Raw genomic sequence first — 24820 nt, 5'->3', positions numbered from 1 at the left:
AGAAGAATTTTGTTATTTGGGAAGTAGAATTACTAAAGATGGACGAAGCAGGAGCGATATAAAATGCCGAATAGCACCAGCGAAACGAGCCTTCAGTAAGAAATATAATTTGTTTACATCAAAAATTAATTTAAATGTCAGGAAAAGATTTTTGAAAGTGTATGTTTGTAGTGTCGCTTTATATGGAAGTGAAACTTGGACGATCGGAGTATCTGAGAAGAAAAGATTAGAAGCTTTTGAAATGCGGTGCTATAGGAGAATGTTAAAAATCAGATGGGTGGATAAAGTGACAAATGAAGAGGTATTGCGGCAAATAGATGAAGAAAAAAGCATTTGGAAAATATAGCTAAAAGAAGAGACAGAATTATAGGCCACATACTAAGGCATCCTGGAATAGTCGCTTTAATATTGGAAGGACAGGTAGAAGGGAAAAATTGTGTAGGCAGGCCACGTTTGGAGTATGTAAAACAAATTGTTAGGGATGTAGGATGTAGAGGGTATACTGAAATGAAACGATTAGCACTAGATAGGGAATGTTGGAGAGCTGCATCAAACCAGCCAAATGACTGAAGACAAAAAAAAAAATAGAGTACATTTTAAAGAATTAATTTTGCGTATTTTACATAAATGTAATACCATATTTGATTTAAATAATGTAAAAAAAGCTGACACCACAGTAGTAGGACTTTCTTGACACCCGGCTAAAGTCGCATTCCGGGAAAGTCCTATAACTGTGGGTTGCTTCTGATGAACGGCTTACATATACACATACTTAATTTAAAATATTTAATTTAACTTAAAATTATATTATATTTTTAATTTAATTTAAAATATTTATCATTTTATTTAAATATAATATTTTTTGTTTAATTAATTCAATGATTCTAACTAAAGCGCGCGCGCATACCGTATTTAATTCGCGCGCGTGTGGCGGTACTATCGGCGACGGTCGGCACTAATTAAACTATAATGTAATTTCACAACTTACGTAGAACAAATTTCGCTTGTATTGTCGGCAGGCTCGTCTAGTTGCGAGGCTTAACGCACTAGGTACCGAGTGAACTGGCGATCGAGTTAGTTGTCCAGCCAGACGAGCTATTTTTTAAACTTTAAATATTATTCATTTATTTAATTCTAATGCTCACCTACAACGTCACAACATAGCAGACAACTATATTTTTGGTGAGGGGGTACGATTTTACAAAACCTTTTTGCAAATATTGTTAACAAATGAGCTTAAGAAAAATATGACCTTAATTAGGCGAAATCTCGAGATAGTGAGGGTAACCTTGTTCTACAGCCTTACCCTCTAGACCTTTTACGTTAAAAATTTTAATGACATCAATGGCCCATATACAGAAATAATCTGACCAAGTTTAGTCAAAATCGGTCCAGTAGTTCTGGAGATATAAGGTGATTTAGAGGCCAACACCGAACATAAGTACAAACATTTTTTTTTGTCATCAGTTATTTGATTAGTTTGATGCAGCTCTCCAAGATTCCCTATCTAGTGCTAGTCGTTTCACTTCGGTATATCCCCTACATCCTACATCCCTAACAATTTGTTTTACATATTCCAAACGTTGCTTGCCTACACAATTTTTTCCTTCTACATGTCCCTCCAGTATTAAAGCGATTATTCCAGGATGCCTTAATATGTGGCCTATAATTCTGTCTCTTCTTTTAGCTATATTTTCCAAATGCTTCTTTCTTCATCGATTTGCCGCAACATCTCTTCATTTGTCACCTTATCCACCATCTGATTTTTGATATTCTGCTATAGCATCATATTTCAAAAGCTTCTAATCTTTTCTTATCGGGTACTCCTATCGTTCAAGTTCGTTCCCATATAAAGCTACGCTCCAAACATATACTTTCAAAAATCTTTTCCTGACGTTTAAATTAATTTTTTATGTAAACAAATTATATTTCTGACTGAAGGCTCGTTTCGCTTGTGCTATTCGGCATTTTATATCGCTCCTACTTCGTCCACCTTTAGTAATTCTACTTCCCAAATAACAATATCTTCTACCTCCATAATCTTTTCTTTTCCTGTTTTTACATTCAGTTGTCCATCTTCGATTTTTCTACTACATTTCATTACTTTTGTTTTCTTCTTGTTTATTTTCATGCGGTAGTTCTTGCGTATGATTTCATCCATACCGTTCATTGTTTCTTCTAAATCTTTTTTACTTTCAGCTAGAATTATCATATCATCATCAAATCGTATCATCTTTATCTTTTCACCTTGTACTGTTACTCCGGATCTAAATTGTTCTTTAACATCATTAACTGCTAGTTCTATGTAAAGATTAAAGAGTAAATGGGGATAGGGAACATCCTTGCCGGACTCCCTTTCTTATTACGGCTTCTTTCTTATGAGTTTCAATTATTACTGTTGCTGTTTGGTTCCTGTAAATGCTAACAATCGTTCTTCTGTCTGTATTTGAACTCTAATTTTTTTAAAATGCTGAACATTTTATTCCAGTCTACCTTATCGAATGTCTTTTCTAGTTTTATAAATACTATGTATGTCGGTTTGTTTTTCTTTAATCTTCCTTCTTCTATCTGAGCGCTAAAATTGCTTCCCTTGTCCATTTATTTTTTCTGAAACCAAATTGGTTTTCTCCTAATACTTTCCTCTCAATTGTTCTGTACAGAATTCTAGTTTTTTTTATGTTTTATGTTAAGTTGTTTATGTTTTATGTTAAGTTTTTTTATGCATTGCTACTTAAGCTAATTGTTCTGTATTCTTCACATTTATCTGCTCTTGCTTTCTTTGGTATCGTGACTATACGAACATTAATATCCGGAAAATTTCCATCCGGTTTTTTGGATTCCTTAAGTGTCAAAAGTGAAGATCCGGTGAATACCGCATATATCCAAATTGGACCGACTACAATACTTTCCCTTTTAGAGCTACATCGTTATCTAGATGGAAAAGTAAAAGGATCTTTATTTTAATTTTCCTTCTGGTTTTTTGATGACTAATTTCAATAATCAAATGAAAATTGATATTTTAAGACTTAAATTATTGGAAAGTAAATTAATATCTGTTCGTTTTTTTCCTTAATTAATTATGATGAAGCTTGTTTATTAAGCTTTAAACTCATCGGAAAGATAAAATGCAGCTACTGTGATTTATTATTTTATACTTTAATTATTTTATAGTGATTATATATTATTTATTATATTATATGATTATACATTATTTTATAGCGAGCCCGAAATCTAATTGACTTACAAAATGTTATCAAAATACGCTTTAGAAAACCTATAAGCATAAAGTGACTTTAATTAGTCGAAGTTTCATTGGATCGATTAAAATGTAATCTGTTGAATTATTCACCCGTTTTCTGATTAAGACGAAAAAATAATCGGCTACTCTTCGGGCCGAAAGTAAATAATGATAATTTAATAATAATAATCCACCTGTTTTGTAGATGATGAAATACTAACGACTTCACTATAGAAATGAGATAATTTTACTGGAAAAGAAACTATTGTTTGAGAACGGACGGAAACAGTAGTTTATAGCTGACGTCATCCAATCCACCTGGCTGTCCTCCTTGTCTCGCACAGTACACAATTCACATAGCTGAACAACACAGTGTCTGTACACAAAATTTAATATATATATTTATTACTACCTATTTCTTATACTAATGTCAAACGTTAATCTCCCTTAAAAATAAACTGTTACTTTATTTCTTTTTAAAATAATTAATTGTTAACTCAGTCGATTTTAGTAAAACATTATTTGATACAAAAAAACTTATCGATTGTTTTGAACTATTTTAGAAAGTTGTTATAATAATTACTATTATATGTGGTAGTGGGATTAAAATTATAGCATTTTTTTCGGTAGTTAATATCGAGTGCAGTTTTTTTTTTTAATTACAATTTTGTGGATATATTTTTCACTCTTTTTTGATGAAGATAAGATGGATGAAATTATAAGTGAAACAATCCAGGTAGTCGAACGCGAGACCGTTAGATTATAATACCAATATACTAATCGCTATACAGACTGGCCGGCTATTTACAGAATTTAACTGATTAATTACTCCGTGTGATTCTAGTATAATAATTATTCATTTTTAAACAATGGATCTCTGTCATACCATGTATCAAGTAGAAATATACCATTTAAAGTCCATTTCGTATGCTTCTGAATGAGGCCGTGTTGCGCAGATATTCAGGCCTTCTTTAATTATTATTTATAAAAATACATTAGCCTGGTTTTAAGTAGATAAAAAATCAACACTTTTGAAAAGGCATTTAATTTTAAAAATCTGCCCATTACGTGCCGTTGTATGTATCGCGATGTTAACCACCGGGTTGGGTCTAGTGGTGAACTCGTTATGGCAAATCAGCTGATTTCGAAATCGAGAGTTTCTAAGGATCAAATCCTAGTAAAGGTAAAAAGTAATTACTTTTATAAGGATTTGAATACTAGATGGTGGATACCGGTGTTCTTTGGTGGTCGGGTTTCAATTAACCACACATCTCAGGAATGGTCGTACCGAGATTGTACAAGATTATACTTCATTTACACTCATACATATCACTAGACCAACCCGGTGGGTTGCTGCTGACATGCCCATGACTCCCCAACCCAACCCGAGAAGACCTGCATGCAATACAGCAGCCAGTGAGTTATACCGTAAGGCAGGTATCCGGGCTAACCCATCGGCTTGGTCTAGTTGTGAACGCGTCTTCCGAAATCAGCTTATTTGGAAGTCGAGAGTTCCAGCGTTCAAGTCCTAGTAAAGTCAGTAACTTTTACACGAATTTGAATACTAGATCGTGGATACCGGTGTTCTTTGGCGGTTGGGTTTCAATTAACCACACATCTCAGGAATAACACACCGGGTTGGTCTAGTGGTTAACGCGTCTTCCCAAATCAGTTGATTTAGAAGTCGAGAGTTCCAGCGTTCTAGTCCTAGTAAAGTCAGTAATTTTTACACGGATTTGAATACTAGATCGTAGATACCGGTGTTCTTTGGCGGTTGGGTTTCAATTAACCACAATTCTTAGGCATGGTCGAACTGAGACTGTACAAGACTACACTTCATTTACATTCATACATATCATTCTTATTCATCCTCTGAAGTATTAGCTGAAATGTAATTACCGGAGGCTAAACAGAAAAAAAAAGAAAAGTATCTGCTGTACAAAAGGGGAAGGTGTTTTAGTGGGCTTCCGCATTATGCGGGAAATCCCACAGATCCAATATCGCTGGCTACTGGGCGTCTGGTTGCATATTTTTCCTTCTCCTACCGAAAAAAAAAATTGAGCACTACATCACGCGTTTTATGGATATTTTTTACTAAGCTTGTACCTCATATTACCATCTTTATAGTTTAAAGGTAATGATTATAGAGGAAAATGTTTGCATTTAATTGATTGAATTGCCTTTTTACATAAAGTGTTCAGGGAGACCGATATTAATGATAAAATAAATTTTAAAAGAGAAAATAAAACCGAATTCAAACAGGAAGAAAGCAGTATAAAATAGTTATTTAATTGTTCCTTAAATTTCATCTTTTAGAATAAAAATCAAATTACAAACTGCCAAAATTTTACTGAGCGTTAATTTGGCGCTGACTTCAAAAATTTGAAGTTAAATGTATTATTTTCTACTGCCGTTATTGTAGTCGTTTATTAAATAAAATAGTCTGGAAAAACGCAAATCCGTTTATATACGTTGCTTCTAAGAATGGAAATGCAGATAAATTACCTAAAATGCGTGAGATAAGGTTCTCTGAAATGGTGGAATGTCTATTTTTATTTTACCTGTATAATTTTGTGTTAATAGTATAATCTTTGAGGTTTAATGTTACAAAACTAATTATTTAAAACCTTTTACATTTGTAATTTGAGAGCGATCAAGAAGCCAGGCTTCATTTGATGGACACCAGCCAGTAGCCCTTATTTTACAGCCATCAGACAGAAAATGAAGCCTTTGGATCGGTTCGAAGGTTATTCATACAACCGCAATGTACCAAAGGCTACAGATTATAACGTCATTGTGGTTCCAACTTACACCCGCAGAACCGAAAATGGGAATAAGTGATCAAAAATAAGAAAAAAAATGTATAGTGAAAAGAAGGATCAATACACGAAAGACTCAAAGTACGAGAGAAAAAACTCATTTTTTTAAAGAAAATTCTCGTTAAATGTAAGTACTTAATATGCCTCCAATTTCTCGAGAGTTTAAAATAATTTTACCTTTACTGCATAAGATATTATCAATTAATAAATCTTTTTGCTATTTAAATTTTGTTTGCATCGGTCATCTTAATTATGTGTTGAACAATTGTTGCACGCTAATTTAAGGATAGATATAGACCTTCTAAAGCACTAACCTCGCTCACCCGTGAATTTTGTGACGTGTGGAACTACCCAACCGAATTATAAAACGTTTAGCTTGATCCTTACTACAGTTTAATTTATAATTGTAAATTCACGAGTAAAATATAATACATTGAAACTCTTTTCCATTACTTAAAACGGGTACAGGGTACGGAATAATGACAAAACATAGGTAAAAAAATATTTTTTTTTTTTTGTCTTCAGTCATTTGACTGGTTTGATGCAGCTCTCCAAGATTCCCTATCTAGTGCTAGTCGTTTCATATCAGTATACCCTCTACATCCTACATCCCAACAATTTGTTTTACATACTCCAAACGTGGCCTGCCTACACAATTTTTCCCTTCTACCTGTCCTTCCAATATTAAAGCGACTATTCCAGGATGCCTTAGTGTGTGGCCTATAAGTCTGTCTCTTCTTTTAACTATATTTTTCCAAATGCTTCTTTCTTCATCTATTTGCCGCAATACCTCTTCATTTGTCACTTTATCCACCCGTCTGATTTTTAACATTCTCCTATAGCACCACATTTCAAAAGCTTCTAATCTTTTCTTCTCAGATACTCCGATCGTCCAAGTTTCACTTCCATATAAAGCGACACTCCAAACATACACTTTCAAAAATCTTTTCCTGACATTTAAATTAGTTTTTGATGTAAACAAATTATATTTCTCACTGAAGGCTCGTTTAGCTTGTGCTATTCGGCATTTTATATCGCTCCTGCTTCGTCCATCTTTAGTAATTTTACTTCCCAAATAACAAAATTCTTCTACCTCCATAATCTTTTCTCCTCCTATTTTCACATTCAGCGGTCCATCTTTGTTATTTCTACTACGTTTCATTACTTTTATTTTGTTCTTGTTTATTTTCACGCGATAGTTCTTGCGTAGGACTTCATCTATGCCGTTCATTGTTTCTTCTAAATCCTTTTTACTCTCGGCTAGAATTACTATATCATCAGCAAATCGTAGCATCTTTATCTTTTCACCTTGTACTGTTACTCCGAATCTAAATTGTTCTTTAACATCATTAACTGCTAGTTCCATGTAAAGATTAAAAAGTAACGGAGATAGGGAACATCCTTGTCGGACTCCCTTTCTTATTAGGGCTTCTTTCTTATGTTCTTGAATTGTTATTGTTGCTGTTTGGTTCCTGTACATGTTAGCAATTGTTCTTCTATCTCTGTATTTGAACCCTAATTTTTTTAAAATGCTGAACATTTTATTCCAGTCTACGTTATCGAAAGCCTTTTCTAGGTCTAGAAACGCCAAGTATGTTGGTTTGTTTTTCTTTAATCTTCCTTCTACTATTAATCTGAGGCCTAAAATTGCTTCCCTTGTCCCTATACTTTTCCTGAAACCAAATTGGTTTTCTCGTAACACTTCTTCCACTCTCCTCTCAATTCTTCTGTATAAAATTCTAGTTAAGATTTTTGATGCATGACTAGTTAAACTAATTGTTCTGTATTCTTCACATTTATCTGCCCCTGCTTAAAAAATATAAAATTTCTTAAAATTATAATATATTTGAAATTACAATAATATTAATTTGTGATGGAGAGAGAACAAATTAAACAAAATTAAATAACACCTGTAACGTATTTTGGTAATATATGTCAATTCTGTATTTAAGATACGGTTCCGTGAACACACTGTTGAAAGAACAGCTGAACATTTTTTGCTCAGCTATTGTAAATTTCTTAACGATTCTGAGTATTTCACATTATTATCTTTGCTTCTTTTGTCTATAATTTAAGCTTTTTGTTATGTAATTGGATTTTAGTCTATAATGTGATTACCAATTCACGGAAGTCAGTGCTCCAGTTATTTATAGCTTATATAAAATACTAATAGTATTTATATCGAACACAATTTCAACAAATCGTATTTACTTTCAACAAAGTACGTACAAAAGTTCCAAATATACGAATTTTTTAAGTAGAACGCAGAAATATCTAACGAAAATAGGATGATTTGATTAAAACTATATATTTTGTTTAATTTACTTGCTTACAATGCATTTTCATTAGAACTTTTACAATGGCGTAATCTCACAATCTATGAAACTCTGGTAAACTCCGGTTTATATACAGTCTTGTAAAAACTAATGTGAACAAGAGTATATTTTCAAAAATAATCAAATTTATTACACATAAAGAATGTACAATGGTTATTACAATATTTTTTTACTATTTAATATGCCCTCCTAGCTCTTTAATAACCATTTAATTTCTTTTAAGGATTGAATTTATAACTTTTTTTTTACATATTTCTTTAATTTCTTGATCGTGAAACCACACCTTTATCACAGCACAAATCATCTTCTGTTCGGTAATGCAGTCCACTTTTTTAGTCTTTTCTTCACAATTGCCAAAAATGTTTTTCTTTAATGAGTGAGTAGCAGGGGCCCAAATCTTGTTAAAAAAACAACGTTTTCCACTACAAGTAAATCTACAAGTTTTTGAAGTTCTGGTAGAGCTCTATTTTCTAATAATGGGTTGTACTTTTCACTGGTCATCATTCCATAGATGGGTACTAAAGTTTTAGGGTCAAAGTAGCTGAAGCATCCCCAAAAAAATCTTCTTTAAAAGACGTTTTACAACTTTTTTGATGTGTTTTGGAGAAACCCACACTCATCATCGCTTTTTCGCAGATGTGACACGCTTACGGCTTGAACTAGAAATCAGAGAAAAGGACTTTTCTTCGAATCTCAGCTCTCCATTTTTTCTACTTTTTGGCCCAAAGAAGCTTTTTTTTCTTCATGGCGTTCGTAAGAAGTAGTTTTCTTATACGTTTTCCTGCCTTGCGATCGCGTTCTAGAAGTCTTCTGCGTACAGTAGAATCGTAAATTTTCACACCGGCTGATTTTAAGTTCTTTTGTAATTCAGAACTATTTTTCTGAGGATCAATTTTAGTTATTGTACGTAAAATAGTATCATCTTTTAAACTGGTTATTTTTTCTTCCACAACGACCTTTTCTTTGGGGTGAAATTGTACCCGTCATAAGATTTTGTCTTATTATCTTATTAATCTTTCGCCTTATTACCTTACCTTATCGTCTAGACTAACCTTACGCTGTGCTGCTATCTGTCTTCGAGTCATACAAGTAAATTCATCGACCCTTATTATGTTACTTCTTTTCTTAGGAGTAAAATCCATATTGCTACTTTTTTAAATTTATTAACAAAATCGTAAAGATCACTTACACTAAAAGAAACCAAAATAAAATAGGTAAGCGATACACATACCCCTCAAAAAACAAGATATTTTCAGGAAACACTTGAAATGGAGGGAAACAGCAGTGATACAACTAACTAAAAATTACTTCTTATTCACAATAATTTACACAAGTCTGTAGTTCAATCGGCTGTTTCCACTTATTATTATATACATTTTTTTTTGTGTTTGTTTGTTCTCCTACTCCCTCGGGCCGGCTCAACAATCAAGTATTACTCAGCCCAGGGGAGTGTCCTTGCGATTCTAATGAGCCTTCCCACGTACCGATACCGGCCGAACGTCCGGCATGGCAGGTAGGCTCACCGGTTCCTGATATTTTTCTTATTCTCATCTTGCCTCTGCCTCTAACCGTTAAGTCTGAGGACACCGGGCCCGGCTATGCCGTTCCCGGGCCCTGCCCCAGCAGCCGGGACTCGGTCTTTTTTTTTCTCCTAAAGTAACTTCTCCCACTTCTTGTAATCCACTTCCTTTGCTCGTATAACCTCAGCCACGAATCTTTCTATTGTCAGCCACTCCTCTTTACCTCTAACATATACTTTGTTGTAGTTTACGGTGTAATCTCATTTACGTTATATCTAACTTTAAGAGCCTCCCAACGTGCACATTCAAATAAGTTGTGTCAGGGAGTGTCCTCTTGACCGCAGTACACACAATTTGGGAAGTCCCTTCTTCTAAACCTGTGTAAGTATACACCAAATCCTCCGTGACCGGAGAGGAATTGTGTTTCTTTGTCCACAACCCATTCTTAGCGGCGTTCCACTTCTCTTGCCATTCTTGAAACAAGAGATTAGTAGCATCTTCCCTGTCTATGCCCTCATATATCCGTTTCATTTGGGTAGTCCGTAACCGGATCGGCGATACCCCTGCTAGGACTCCCGCTGCTTCCGCCGATACTGTTGCGTACGCCGGGTGGACGGTGGTGATGAAGTGTGGGGACTCTTGAGCCCCTGAGCTAAAAGACTGAGTCCCGTCGTGGCCGTTCCTCCGGGGATGTCCCCGTTAGAGGCGAAGCACAAACGACCGAGTCCCGGTGCTAGGCGATGGAGGCCGGGAACGGCATAGCCGTTCCTGGAGTTCCCTCGTCTGGGGACTAGAGGCAAAGTCAGCTCCCAGAACCGTGTCATGCTTAATGGGGGTCTGGTTCCGGGAGGCAGGGGAAAAAGTCTATAAATCAACAGTTCATATCTGGGCTTATTATATTACAAAAAAAGTATTGCGGCCGGTACCCAGGTAGATCACTTTTTGATATAAACGAGACATGTGAAATTTGTATATCAAAGCTCCGATTTCAAGAAAAAAATCACTTTTAGTGAAAAACAGAAAATCAAACTGTAAATTACACAAAGTTTTCTACAATTTATTACATGATTTAAAAGAGAAAGTGAAGTATTCGTGTAATTTTCATGAAAGTCTATGTTGAACTTTTTAATTTTACCTATAATTAATTAGTATTCAGTATTAGAATTTATGAATACTTTATGAATTTAGTTTGGCAGGGTTAAGGTATAAATATCCTCGAAGAGTGGTTGGATATCCTACAATTTGCGAATATATTTTTGCAGGAAGTCAATGAAATGAAAGAAAAATGTGAGGAAAGTAGAAAATTGGGTATTAAGGTCTAATGGCCTTAGGGAAAATAAAAATTATCCATTTCAACTGTGAAGGAGCTGGAAATCTTCGCCGCGGTTGCATCGACTACTGCTTTATTTCGACGTTCGAATAAGAAATCCGGGTTTTATCGACGATAAAGATGTAATTAAACAAGCTATTTATTACCTTCATTTATGTAACGCAAACATTCATGCGCTGTAGCGAGTCTTTTTTTCCTTGTGTATACCGGTTAATTTCTTATTGTCCTCTTTTTCAGTCAAAATTTGATAAATCAAAGATAGTGAAACAACAGAAAATTAAATATAATCGTGACACGGTGAAGCGCCGGTTTTCTCGAATTTTTCGTCAGCTTTTTCAGTTAAATCATCCGTTATCATCGACGGCTTACCGCCACGTTCTTCCACATGTTCATTCTCCCTTCTCCAAATGAACGGTACTATGATTTACTTTAGCGTCACCCATCATATTCGTAAATGTCACAAATTTCTCTGTGAATTTCACCGGCAGAATTGTTTTTTTCCATCAAAAGTCGGATTATTACTGTTTACATCGTGTATATAGGTGACAAATTTAAAACGGACCTTACGTTTAAAACACACTTTATTTTATATTTAAACATGAACTATTACGCTTTAACCTTATTGCCAAAATCCTGTGTATGATTTTATTTAGTTCATTGGAAAAATATGATATAATGATTTATTACTGTAAAACGAATAAGCAATAGAAGGTTTACATATTTATAACGTCTTTCATTTTCCTGTTTAACCTCCGGGAATTACCGTTCAGGTATTATTTCAGAGGATGAATGTGGATGATATGTATATGAGTGTAAATGAAATGTAGTCTTGTACAGTCTCAGGTCGACCGTTTCTGAGATGTGTGGTTAATTGAAACCAACCACCAAGAGAGAATTAAGGAGGTCAAAGAAGCAAAGTATTTAGGGGTTCTTTTGGATAAAAGCCTAAGATTTAGCAAACACGTAGAGATGATTTGTAAGAAGGTCACTCCTTTGATTAAGGCATTGAGGACTCTTTTCCAGAACCATGGTACACCGAAAATGGTAATAAGGAGACTGATAACTGCGGCTACCACGTCAGCAATTTTATATGCGGCCCCGATATGGGGAGATGCAATGAATATTCAGTGAAACAAAACAAAATTAAAAAGAGTACACAGGCTTGCTTTACTGCCTGTAGCCGCGGGATACAGAACAGTGTCATACGACGCGTTGTGTATATTAACGAAGGTTATACCCATTGATTTACAAATTAAAGGAAGAACACTTAGATATAGGTGTATGCCCAAAGATGAGGTTGAACGGCTAATTGATCAAGAGTGGCAGGATACATGGACACACTCTAGAGTTGGGGATTGGACCAGGCGACTAAACCCCAACATAAATACGTGGACTAATAACAGACTTGGTAATGTAGATTTTTATACCACACAACTGTTGACGGGGCAAGGCTCGTTCGGCCATTACTTGTTTAGAATTGGAAAAACACGTACCCCACAATGTGTGTACTGCCCAGAGACTGATGATGCGGAACACACTGTGTTTGTATGCCCAAGATGGGCTCCAAATAGAAGAGAAATTTCGGACAACGGAGTTACACCTGAAAACCTCTTAAATAGGATGGTCTATAGTGACGATAACCGGGATTGATTCCGTAGGTTTGCCGGGGAAATCTTACGCACCGAGGAAGAGGAGGACAGAAGAAGGGGTTTGTGAATTTAGGGTAGGGAGGACAGTCCCTCCGTGGAGGGCCCGCACGCCGTGGTGTGCGGGTTCCTGAGAAGGGGGGAACTCCTGGGGAGTGTGGGACAAATAAAAGAACGAGTCCCGCTCCTGCGGGTGCCTCGGCGCTTAGTGGGGTCGGTGCCGCTGATTAGAGGCAAAGGCATAATGACCGAGACCCGGTTTCCTGCTGAGGGGATGCGGGGGGGCGTAGCCATACCCCCTTCACCGAGGCAGGGGATTAGAGGCAGGCGAATAAAATAAAATTAAAGATCTGAGACCGGGGGAGCTAACCTGCCGTGCCGGGTGTACAACCGGTGGGCGGGGGATGCTCCCTTAGAGTAAAAGGACATTCTCCCCGACTGAGTATACTTAAATGGATATCCGGTCGGGGAGAGTAGGGGAAAAAAACAAATAACCACCAAGAAACACCGGTATTCACGATGTAGTATTCAAATCCGTATAAAAGTAATTAATTTTCACCTTTACTAGGATTTGATCCTTAGAAACTCTCGATTTCGAAATCAGCTGATTCAGGAAGACGCGTTCATCACTAGACCAACCCGATGGGTTTTACATATTTATAACTACCAAAGCTAAACAGAACTAGGAGGTATTTTTTCACAAGAATTTTTAAATCGTATAATAGAGGGTAATTTGTTTTTCATCAGTGCTTATACACTTATTAACCCACCGGGATTGTCTAGTGGTGAACTCGTCATTACAAATCAGCTGATTTCGAAGTCGAAAGTTCTAAGGTTCAAATCCTAGTAAAGGCAGTTACATTTATATGGATTTTAATACTTTATTGTGGATACTGTTTTTCTTTTGTGGTTGGGTTTCAATTAACCACACGTCTCAGGAATGGCGATCTGAGACTTTACAAAACTAGATAATAAAACACAAAAATGTAAATATTATATATGAGCAATATGTTTTATATGGCTAAACTAAAATTTCTCAATTATTTTTTTTTTTAAATGCCCATTTATGTATAGCATCTTAAACTGAAACTCAATTACCTGAATTTGAATTAACCAGAATAGCATTAAATAGTTTAAATTCAGTTTTATTTTTCATTTTTAATAAAGAAAATAATAATAACATTGTCAAAAGTTAATATATTTATAAAAAAAGAGGTATTGTATTTTCTATTTTCATGATATCAACACTGGACGGATATCAGATCAGTTGTTCAACAAACAAAAAAATTACATAATAATTTTCTAGTCTTATTTTGCTTGCTCCATCATATCATACTTTACATGAAAATATTTTAAATTGTAGATAGTGTTAGGTGTAAATGATGAATTAAGTGTTATCAAATCTTTTTACAAGTTTGATAAAATGTAAAAAATAGCAATTATAAAACTCAATATTGTAAATAATATGCCCATATGTATTAATTATATTTGCAAATTTAAATCATTTACTTTATATGAAGGCAGTGTATAATGCAATGATGTTACCTCATGACATAGCTTTTGTTCTTAATATTATTGCTTCTCAAAAAAACAAAAATTATCAAAAACAATTTTTTTTTTTTTTGTCTTCAGTCATTTGAGTGGTTTGATGCAGCTCTCCAAAATTCCATATCTAGTGCTAGTCGTTTCATTTCAGTATACCCTCTACATCCTACATCCCTAACAATTTTTCTTTTACATATTCCAAACGTGGCCTGCCTACACAATTTTTCCCTTCTACCTGTCCTTCCAATATTAAAGCGACTATTCCAGGATGCCTTAGTATGTGGCCTATAAGTCTGTCTCTTCTTTTAACTATATTTTTCCAAACGCTTCTTTCTTCATCTATTTGCCGCAATACCTCTTCATTTGTCACTTTATCCACCCGTCTGATTTTTAACATTCTCCTATAGCACCGCATTTCAAAAGCTTCTAATCTTTTCTTCTCAGATACTCTTATTATCCAAGTTTCACTTCCATATAAAGCGACACTCCAAACATACACTATGGGTGGAATCTTTTCACCTTGTACTGTTACTCCGAATCTAAAGTGTTCTTTAACATAATTAACTGCTACTTCCATGTAAAGATTAAAAAGTAATGGAGATAGGGAACATCCTTGTCGGACTCCGTTTCTTATTACGGCTTCTTTCTTATGTTCTTCAATTATTACTGTTGCTGTTTGGTTCCTGTACATGTTAGCAATTGTTCTTCTATCTCTTTATTTGTATTATATATTGGAGTACCATCTTCGTTTAACACATTATTAGATTTTAATTTATGTACCCCAAAATTTTCCTTAATTTTCCTGTATGCTCCGTCTATTTTACCAATGTTCATTTCTCTTTCCACTTCTGAACACTTTTCTTTAATCCACTCTTCTTTCGCCAGTTTGCAATTCCTGTTAATAGCATTTCTTAATTAAAGATAGTTCCTTTTACTTTCTTCATCACTAGTATTCTTATATTTTCTGCGTTCATCCATCAGCTGCAATATATCGTCTGAAACCCAAGGTTTTCTACCGGTTCTCTTTATTCCGCCTAAGTTTCCGTCTGCTGATTTAAGAATTTCCTTTTTAACATTCTCCCATTCTTCTTCTACATTTTCTACCTTATCTTTTTTACGCAGACCTCTTGCGATGTCCTCCTCAAAACTCTTCTTTATCTCCTCTTCCTCAAGCTTCTCTAAATTCCAACGATTCATCTGACACCTTTTCTTCAGGTTTTTAAACCCCAATCTACATTTCATTATCACCAAATTATGGTCGCTATCAATGTCTGCGCCAGAGTAAGTTTTGCAGTCAACGAGTTGATTTCTAAATGTTTGCTTAACCATGATATAATCTATCTGATACCTTGCAGTATCGCCTGACTTTTTCTAAGTGTATATTCTTCTATTATGATTTTTAAATTGGGTGTTGGCAATTATTAAATTATACTTCGTGCAAAACGCTATAAGTCGGTCCCCTCTTTCATTCCTTTTGCCCAGCCCGTATTCACCCACTATATTTCCTTCCTTGCCTTTTCTACTGCTTGCATTCCAATCTCCAACTATTATTAAATTTTCATCTCCTTTTACGTGTTTAATTGCTTCATCAATCTCTCCGTATACACACTCTACCTCATCATCATGGGCGCTTGTAGGCATATAGACGTTAACAATCGTTGTCGGTTTAGGTTTTGATTTTTTATTTTAAAAACAATGTGGCTGTTTTTTATCCTGTACTCAAGGCATAGACAAATTCAGAATGAACATTTAAACATAACATTCCATTTATCCTTTAAAGTAATACCTTACAGCAGTTCCAGAGGCTAAACAGAAAAAAAAAGTACAGTTCATTTATATACCAAATCAGTTGACTTGTAGGGTGAAGAATAAACAAACGGTGCGTTTGTTTACTGATTTCGTCATGTTTGTGGAGTCACAGCCCTTGTTTCAGTGCCGATTCACAACGCGGTCATATCTATATACAACACAATAATTATTACTCATTAGTCACCGTAGTTTGGGAATTGAAAAATATAATAGAAAACAGAATTGCGGCTCTAATTGTATCTCTTAATGTTGACAGCACTACGGATTTCTCGTAATTAGAGAACTGTATTTCAATTGATAATTTAAATGTCAGGAAAAGATTTTTGAAAGTATATGTTTGGAGTGTCGCTTTATATGGAAGTGAAACTTGGACGATCGGAGTATCTGAGAAGAAAAGATTAGAAGCTTTTGAAATGCGGTGCTATAGGAGAATGTTAAAAATCAGACGGGTGGATAAAGTGACAAATGAAGAGGTGTTGCGGCAAATAGATGAAGAAAGAAGCATTTGGAAAAATATAAAAAGAGACAGACTTATAGGCCACATACTAAGGCATCCTGGAATAGTCGCTTTAATATTGGAAGGACAGGTAGAAGGAAAAAATTGTATAGGCAGGCCACGTTTGGAATATGTAAAACAAATTGTTAGGGATGTAGGATGTAGAGGGTATACTGAAATGAAACGACTAGCACTAGATAGGGAATCTTGGAAAGCTGCATCAAACCAGTCAAATGACTGAAGACAAAAAAAAAAATTTCAGTTGAATTTATTATGATAGAAAATTGATCAAAAATAATACTGAACTTTTACTGTTAGTGGACAATTTCTTAATTCTTAAAAATCTCAAGGAAAGTACGTAACAATAAACAATTTAATGAATAGAGTACTCATAGGTTATGAGATGTGCTTTTTACAAGGTTAAAAACATTTATTGATCATTTAACATGTAATTTATTTTAAATTTAAAATATACGATTATATATAATTTTTTTAAATATAATTACGCGTGGTTACTTAATGTTGATGTCGCCTAGTTTCTTTTATATCCATCATTATTTACATTAGATGCTTGAGAATTGGCTTCCTGAACGCTCGTACGTGCTGTTGTTTACTAACTCTACAACCTAACTGAATAAAATAATTTAATATAATATTTAAGATAATTTAAGGAATTTAATTGTTTATTCGTTTGTAACTTAATTCTTTTAATGAATGTCTTTTTCCAAAATCATAGCATCTTTATCCTTCTTTATCTTTCACCTTGTACTGTTACTCCGAATCTAAATTGTTCTTTAACATCATTAACTGCTAGTTCTGTAAAGATTAAACGGAGATAGGGAACATCATTGTCGGACTCCCTTTCTTATTGCGGCTTCTTTCTTATGTTCTTCAATTGTTACTGTTGCTGTTTGGTTCCTGTACATGTTAGCAATTGTTCTTCTATCTCTGTATTTGAACCCTAATTTTTTTAAAATGCTGAACATTTTATTCCAGTCTACGTTATCGAATGCCTTTTCTAGGTCTATAAACGCCGAGTATGTTGGTTTGTTTTTCTTTAATCTTCCTTCTACTATTAATCTGAGGCTTAAAATTGCTTCCCTTGTCCCTATACTTTTCCTGAAACCAAATTGGTCTTCTCCTAACACTTCTTCCACCCTCCTCTCAATTCTTCTGTATAGAATTCTAGTTAAGATTTTTGATGCAAGACTAGTTACTAATTGTTCTATATTCTTAACGTTTATCTGCCAGTGCTTTCTTTGGTATCATGACTATAACACTGTTTTTGAAGTCTGACGGAAATTCCCCTTTTTCATAAATATTACACACCAGTTTGTATAATCTATCAATCGCTTCCTCACCTGCACTGCGCGGTAATTCCACAAGTATTCCGTCTATTCCAGGAGCCTTTCTGCCATTTAAATCTTTTAATGCTCTCTTAAATTCAGATCTCAGTATTGTTTCTCCCATTTTATCCTCCTCAACTTCCTCTTCTTCCTCTATAACACCATTTTCTAATTCATTTCCTCCGTATAACTCTTCAATATATTCCACCCATCTATCGACATATAATACGAAAGGTAAAGTCGATAGATGGGTGGATTGATTTTTAACATTCTCCTATAGCACCGCATTTCAAAAGCTTCTAATCTTTTCTTCTCAGATACTCCGATCGTCCAAGTTTCACTTCCATATAAAGCGACACTCCAAACATACACTTTCAAAAATCTTTTCCTGACATTTAAATTCATTTTTGATGTAAACAAATTATATTTCTTACTGAAGGCTCGTTTAGCTTGTGCTATTCGGCATTTTATATCGCTCCTGCTTCGTCCATCTTTAGTAATTCTACTTCCCAAATAACAAAATTCTTCTACCTCCTTAATCTTTTCTCCTCCTATTTTCACATTCAGTGGTCCATCTTTATTATGAATACTACATTTCATTACTTTTGTTTTGTTCTTGTTTATTTTCATGCGATAGTTCTTGCGTAGGACTTCATCTATACCGTTCATTGTTTCTTCTAAATCCTTTTTACTCTCGGCTAGAATTACTATATCATCAGCAAATCGTAGCATCTGTATCTTTTCACCTTGTACTGTTACTCCGAATCTAAATTGTTCTTTAACATCATTAACTGCTAGTTCTATGTAAAGATTAAAAAGTAACGGAGATAGGGAACATCTTTGTCGGACTCCCTTTCTTATTACGGCTTCTTTCTTATGTTCTTCAATTGTTGAAAGAGTAAATAAATTAAAACCACTCCTGTTTTTTTCAGTAATTAACTAATGATCTCAGTAATAATATAATTAAACGAATTATATTAAGTTTCAAAATCATTATCCAAGACATAGCACGCCCAATCAGTGTGTAGGAACAAGTTTATAACTTGACCGTACGTATTGTAAGATGAAGATTGCACTTCCGATGATGACGTCATTAAGACACGTTGTTACCACGTTAATATCAAGGACTACTATTGTCTGTAGTGGCTTCTTTATCTTTAATACCAAATAGGAAAAAACGTAGTCTTGATCACAAAACCAATTAGAAATTGTGTGTGTTTACATCCTGTTAGGTGTCGGATTACTTTTTAAAAATTTATGTTGTTTGTTGTTCGTTCGTGTACGAGTGATTCTCAACCTTTTTAGCTTCACGATCCCCAAAAAGATCAAATATATATAAGTATATATATAAGTATAAGTATATATATATATATAAGTATATATATATATAAGGAATATTTTCCGATCCTCCCCTCAACCACAACACACTATCTTAAAGGACAACCAAATCACCCAGTTCTTAAAGCATTCGTCGCAAACCATTATTTCCAACGGTGTGAAAACCACCCACGTAATACAGCATCAGTGGATGTCCGTAAACTTTAATCCGTAAGTTTAATTTACGTTTTAAATTTTGACACATCTATTTTCCCAACCTATCTCTGTGCAGACGACCCCATAAATTTTAATTATGACCTCACCGTATATAATAAAGAATTAATAATTCCTCTCGTCTTTTAGCAAACATTTTCCATTTTCTATCCGAGATAAAACCCGACGCAATGGTATACACAGATGGGTCGAAGCAGCATGATCCCGTTGGATGCACTTTTGTTGTAAATAATAGAACCTCTGTGATCGGTCTACCTATTATTACAAATGTCTACAATGCTGAACCGCACGCCATCAATATGTCTTTCAATATAATTAAATAAAAACACAGTTGCATCCTTATCTGTAGCGATTCCTGTGCTGTTCTCCAAACTTTAGAGGATTTGTATTCCAGATATCCTATAATCACCGAAATACATAATACAATCGCTGAATTAAATCATCACAACACACAGGTTAATTTTTGCTGGATCCTTAGCCATATGGGAATCTTTGGTAATGAACGTGCGGATTCCGCTGCTAAAGATACATATAGCCGACCGTCCTTCACCACCACTCGTTTTACTACTCCTGATGCTATTAATTCCGTTAAACATAGACTTCAAAAAGGCGGCAAAGTGACTGGACCGCTACAACGGATAATAAACTCTTGACACAAAAAAGTTACGGTGTTATCATGGGATTCTTCATGCAGAAAAATCCGCCGAGAGGAAGTGGTCCTGTGCCGATCGGGATTAGGACATACCAGAGCTACTCACGAATACCTGACGTCGGCAGAAAACGTACCACTATGGGTACGATGCGACTGCCGCTTGACTGTGCGCCACATCCTTGTGGACTGCGTATGTTATGTGATCTTACGTCATAAATTTAAATTACGGAGAGACATTCGTTTCATTCTCGGAAATGATAAAGAATGTACTAGATCGGGTATTGTTACTTTTAAGAAGAATCAATATATTTAATAAGATTTAATGAAAATCAACCGTAAATTTTATTTTGTTATTCGAGTTACATATTTTATCCTTGGTTGCTTTTTTTTTATTATTTTAGTTTTAATCTTATTACAGTCTTAGGTTTGATCTTCGTTTTAACCTTTTTTTTATTAATATTTTAATATCCGAGAAGAACGTTTCTGTTCTTTTTGATCCGGACGATGATAACGCGAAAGCGTTTTTTGCCAAAATAAAAGCAATAAAACCTAGTTAAAAGTATATAGCTGCGTTGATAACGACGGTATGAGTAGGCACGTTTGAAGTGTACAAACATGAGCAATTTACTTACAGGTTACAACTTGTGTACGTGCTCCTTGTAATCTGGTCTGCTTGCATAATATTCGCTGTGAGAGCGTCATGCATATATTACGTTTGAACACATCGTGGTATCAGCAGTATAAAGGAGGCGTAAGGGTTGCAGAACGTCAATTCAATTTCGAATGAGAAGCGTGCCTCTGGTGCCTTTATTAAATTTTTAAAATCGTAGTTTCATTGAAAATAATAATAATTGAAGTTTCGATTTTTTACCATGCGGTCAAACGGTGTAACTGTTTTTGTTTTTTTGTTGTTTTTTTTAGATTCTTATGTAAAATGGATAAATTTGTAAAAAAAAAAAAACGAAGTAGCCATCTACATCCAGACAATCGATTGGTAAAAAGAGAAGACTGTACAATGTCATCCTTACCCCGTAGGGGAAGACACCCTCCAACACCCACTCCGTTCGGAGCCCTTATGGGATTTACCAAGAGGTCATCTTCGAAACTTCGGCTTTTGACCTATTCCAGTCCGCCTCGGCCAGGATGCCAGCGATGCGAATGCCACGAGTGACATTCCCATCGGTGTACTACTATTTAATTAACTCAAAATAAAACACATGTCACCGAGTTTTAAGCAAGAGTTAAAATACCTAACTAACTTAGGAGTATTGCTTGAAAGGATTACGGACTGTTAGGCCGTCATTTTTACGTGGTGTACCGAGGTGTCTTCGAAAGTATGACCTCTTACGTGGCGTTCGTTTGTACGCATAGGTTGGAAAGAAATCGAGCACTTATTCAAAATTTAAGGAATGCCCAGCGCAGAGCCTTAATTGTATGCACTGGTGTTGTTACAATTAAGGCTCTGGTGTTGTTATTTTTTTAAAAACAACCTCCTACGAGGCTAATACTGTATTGGGAAAGGCTCTCCCAATCGATTTAGTGGTGAAAGTTCGGGTGGCCATGTGGAAATTCCGAAGAGGCAGGGAATTCCGATTTTTTTGGAATGCGGTTTTGGACAGGGCCTGTACCGGAGCGGAACCGTGATCTCAATGTACCGGTTCTAAATTTCGAACAGCTGCTCATCACCCGCCTGCGGAGGAGGCTTTACAGCCTCGCGATGGAAGCATGGCAGCAAGAATGGCACGCTACGACTAAGGGAAGGTCCTTGTATAGATTTATACAGGATCTGGGAGGATGGTATGCCTCTCCTTCATTTTTAAGTGCAACGTGTAAATTTAAACTAATATTTCTTTCGGTTTCACCTGGCAGCTGATGAGCTGTGCGTCTGCGGGGAGGTCCAATAGAACGAACACATGATGTTCGATTGCCCAGCTCTTGGGGGGGACCAGGACTCGAGCCACCTAGGAACTTAGAGGTCATGGGAAAAATTGGCCACACACAAGCGCCGAGTCAATGTGGCGAGAGCCGCATTGTCGGACCGTGTGGAAGTTCCTTGATTCGGTTGGTTTGTTCACCCGACATCAGTAGTTTACCTAAGGGAAAAGACTCCTACCGCGCTGCTGTAGGAAGCTAACCGAGAGATATGGCTGGCTAGAAGCCAGATTAAGGCTCCAAGCACTTTAATGGTGGACAGGTACTTGCTGGCATTCAGCGGCCTAGGCATGACGGCGAATTGTTGTCTTTGACAAAATAAATTAATTATTGATAGTCGTATATGTTTTAGTAGTTGACAGGGTGCGCCTACCCATTTTACTGATATATGACAAGTGGACGATGGGGACACGCAAGCGAGTGGTGTACGGTACCACGCTTATTCCGCTCACGCTTTTAGGTTAGCTCTAGGAACTAGTTAGGACACTGGTCGCTAAACTATTTCGTTGCTCAGTAGCCGTTTGTGGCGTTGTGGCACAGACACTCGATCTTATGCTTTAGGGCGACCGAATGGGGTGGAGGCGGGAGAAATACCAAGCAAACCAAATACCTAACTAACAAATGAATTGAACTACCTACCCGTAGAAGGTATTTTTTTAAATTATGGTTTTACCTCATTGGATGGAAAGCAACGGAACGTTATTTGTTTTTTTAATTCTCTCCGATGAAAGTATGAAGCCATCAAAATTAATTCAAAACATGGAAAGTAAACATCCGGATAATAAAAGCTAACCCTTAGAATTTTTTGAAAGAAAATTACATACTTTGAGAAATCAACAAGTTCCTACCTGTAAATCAAGCCATACTGATAAAAATACACTTGAAGCATCTTATCTCGTAGTGTTAAGATTTCCAAAACCCATACAGTAGAAGAAAATCTCTTATTGCCTGCTACAATTGACACGGTTAGTGTTTAATGGAGGAAGCAAAATGACTGAAAAAAATTTCGCTTTCTAACAACACAGTATTAAGGCGAATCGATGCTTGCGATCAGGTAATTCAACAAATGAATTTTTTAATATTCAATTTGATGAATCAATAAATTTCGAACATTTCTCAGTTCAATCAAAGAAAATATATTGTTTTGCAAATCGATGGACATGCAACAGGAAAATGTCTTTTTGATATTTATTATGTAGTTACTAAAAATTACAACACCGGGCAAAATATATTGCAGTATGTTGTAACGGGACAAAGGCGATAACAGGAAAGAACAGTGGATTCTGAAAAAATTAAAAGATCTAATACCAAGTGCTTGCTTCACAGACATGTTCTTGTCACAAAAGAAATGCCAAAAAACCTTAAATTGATTCTATATAAAGATTTAAAAATTCTTGATTTTATTAAAAGTCCAACATTACAGAATAGGCTGATTGCGATGAAATGGATGAAAAGAAAAAAATTTCTTCTTTTCCATACAGAAGTCAGATGGTTATCGAGGAGGAAAGTATTAACCCGGTTACTGGAATCGCGAGATGAATTAATAATATTTTTCCAGGAAACAAATGCCACCTACAATGTTTTTACAAAATAATGAGTATATGTTGTTGTTGGCTTATTTAGCTTATGTATTTTCGCATTTAAACGACTTGAATGTGAATGTACAAGGACACGATAAAAATATTTTATTAATCACAAAGTTCACGTTTTTATTAAGAAACTTGATATCTGGACTATTCGCCTTCAAAGCAAAAGTGTTGATATATTTCCATTTAGTTGGCGGAATATTTCTCGGAAAATAAAAATGATTTCTGGAAGAGATGAATATCCGTTTAGTGTAAACGTTGTTGCAACTGCTAAATTACCGGTTGAGATTCACAACCGGCTCGTAGAAAAATCTACCGACAAAACTTTACGACTACAATTTATAACTGAAGATTTCGATATGTTTTGGCTTCCTTGTCGAAGTGAGTATAGAAATTTAGTCACAGATATATTGAAACTATCAATCCTTTTCGCAACATCTTACCTGTGTGTAAAGGATTTCGTCTATGGTTGCGCTAAAAAATAAATATAGTAATCGTCTTTTATCGCATAAAAACAATTTGTTTTTATGTGTTTGTCACATAGATCTGCGTACGAAGAAACTTTTCAATTAAAAGAAAAAAATGTAACCGTCTCATTAAGTTAATCTCTTTAGATGTTTACTTTATAAATGTAACTAAGATGTTTATAGTAAATGTTTTTCTCTCATAGAATGATTTCGTTGTTGTTTAAGTGTAAAGTTGTAGGCTAATTTCGCTGCCCCCCTTCATATCACCGCGACCTCCAGGTTGAGAAACGCTGGACTGTACGGATAAATAAAATTTTAATACTGTAAAATTATATTAAAAGTTAATTGTATGTTTAAGAATGTATTTTATCTTTAAATTAGCCCGCACAAACAGAAAATATCATTTTTACTTCTTTGTACGAATTAAATGAAGTACTGTGATCGCGAAAATTTCGGTTTTTAGATTTCAACGGAAATATCCATTTCGACCATCCCTGAAGCCATTTTGACTAATTACGGGGTGACATCTGTACATACTAATGTATGT

Source organism: Lycorma delicatula, chromosome 9, assembly GCF_047948215.1.
Source record: "Lycorma delicatula isolate Av1 chromosome 9, ASM4794821v1, whole genome shotgun sequence".
Taxonomy (NCBI): Eukaryota; Metazoa; Arthropoda; class Insecta; order Hemiptera; family Fulgoridae; genus Lycorma; species Lycorma delicatula.
This window is presented reverse-complemented; position numbering follows the sequence as displayed.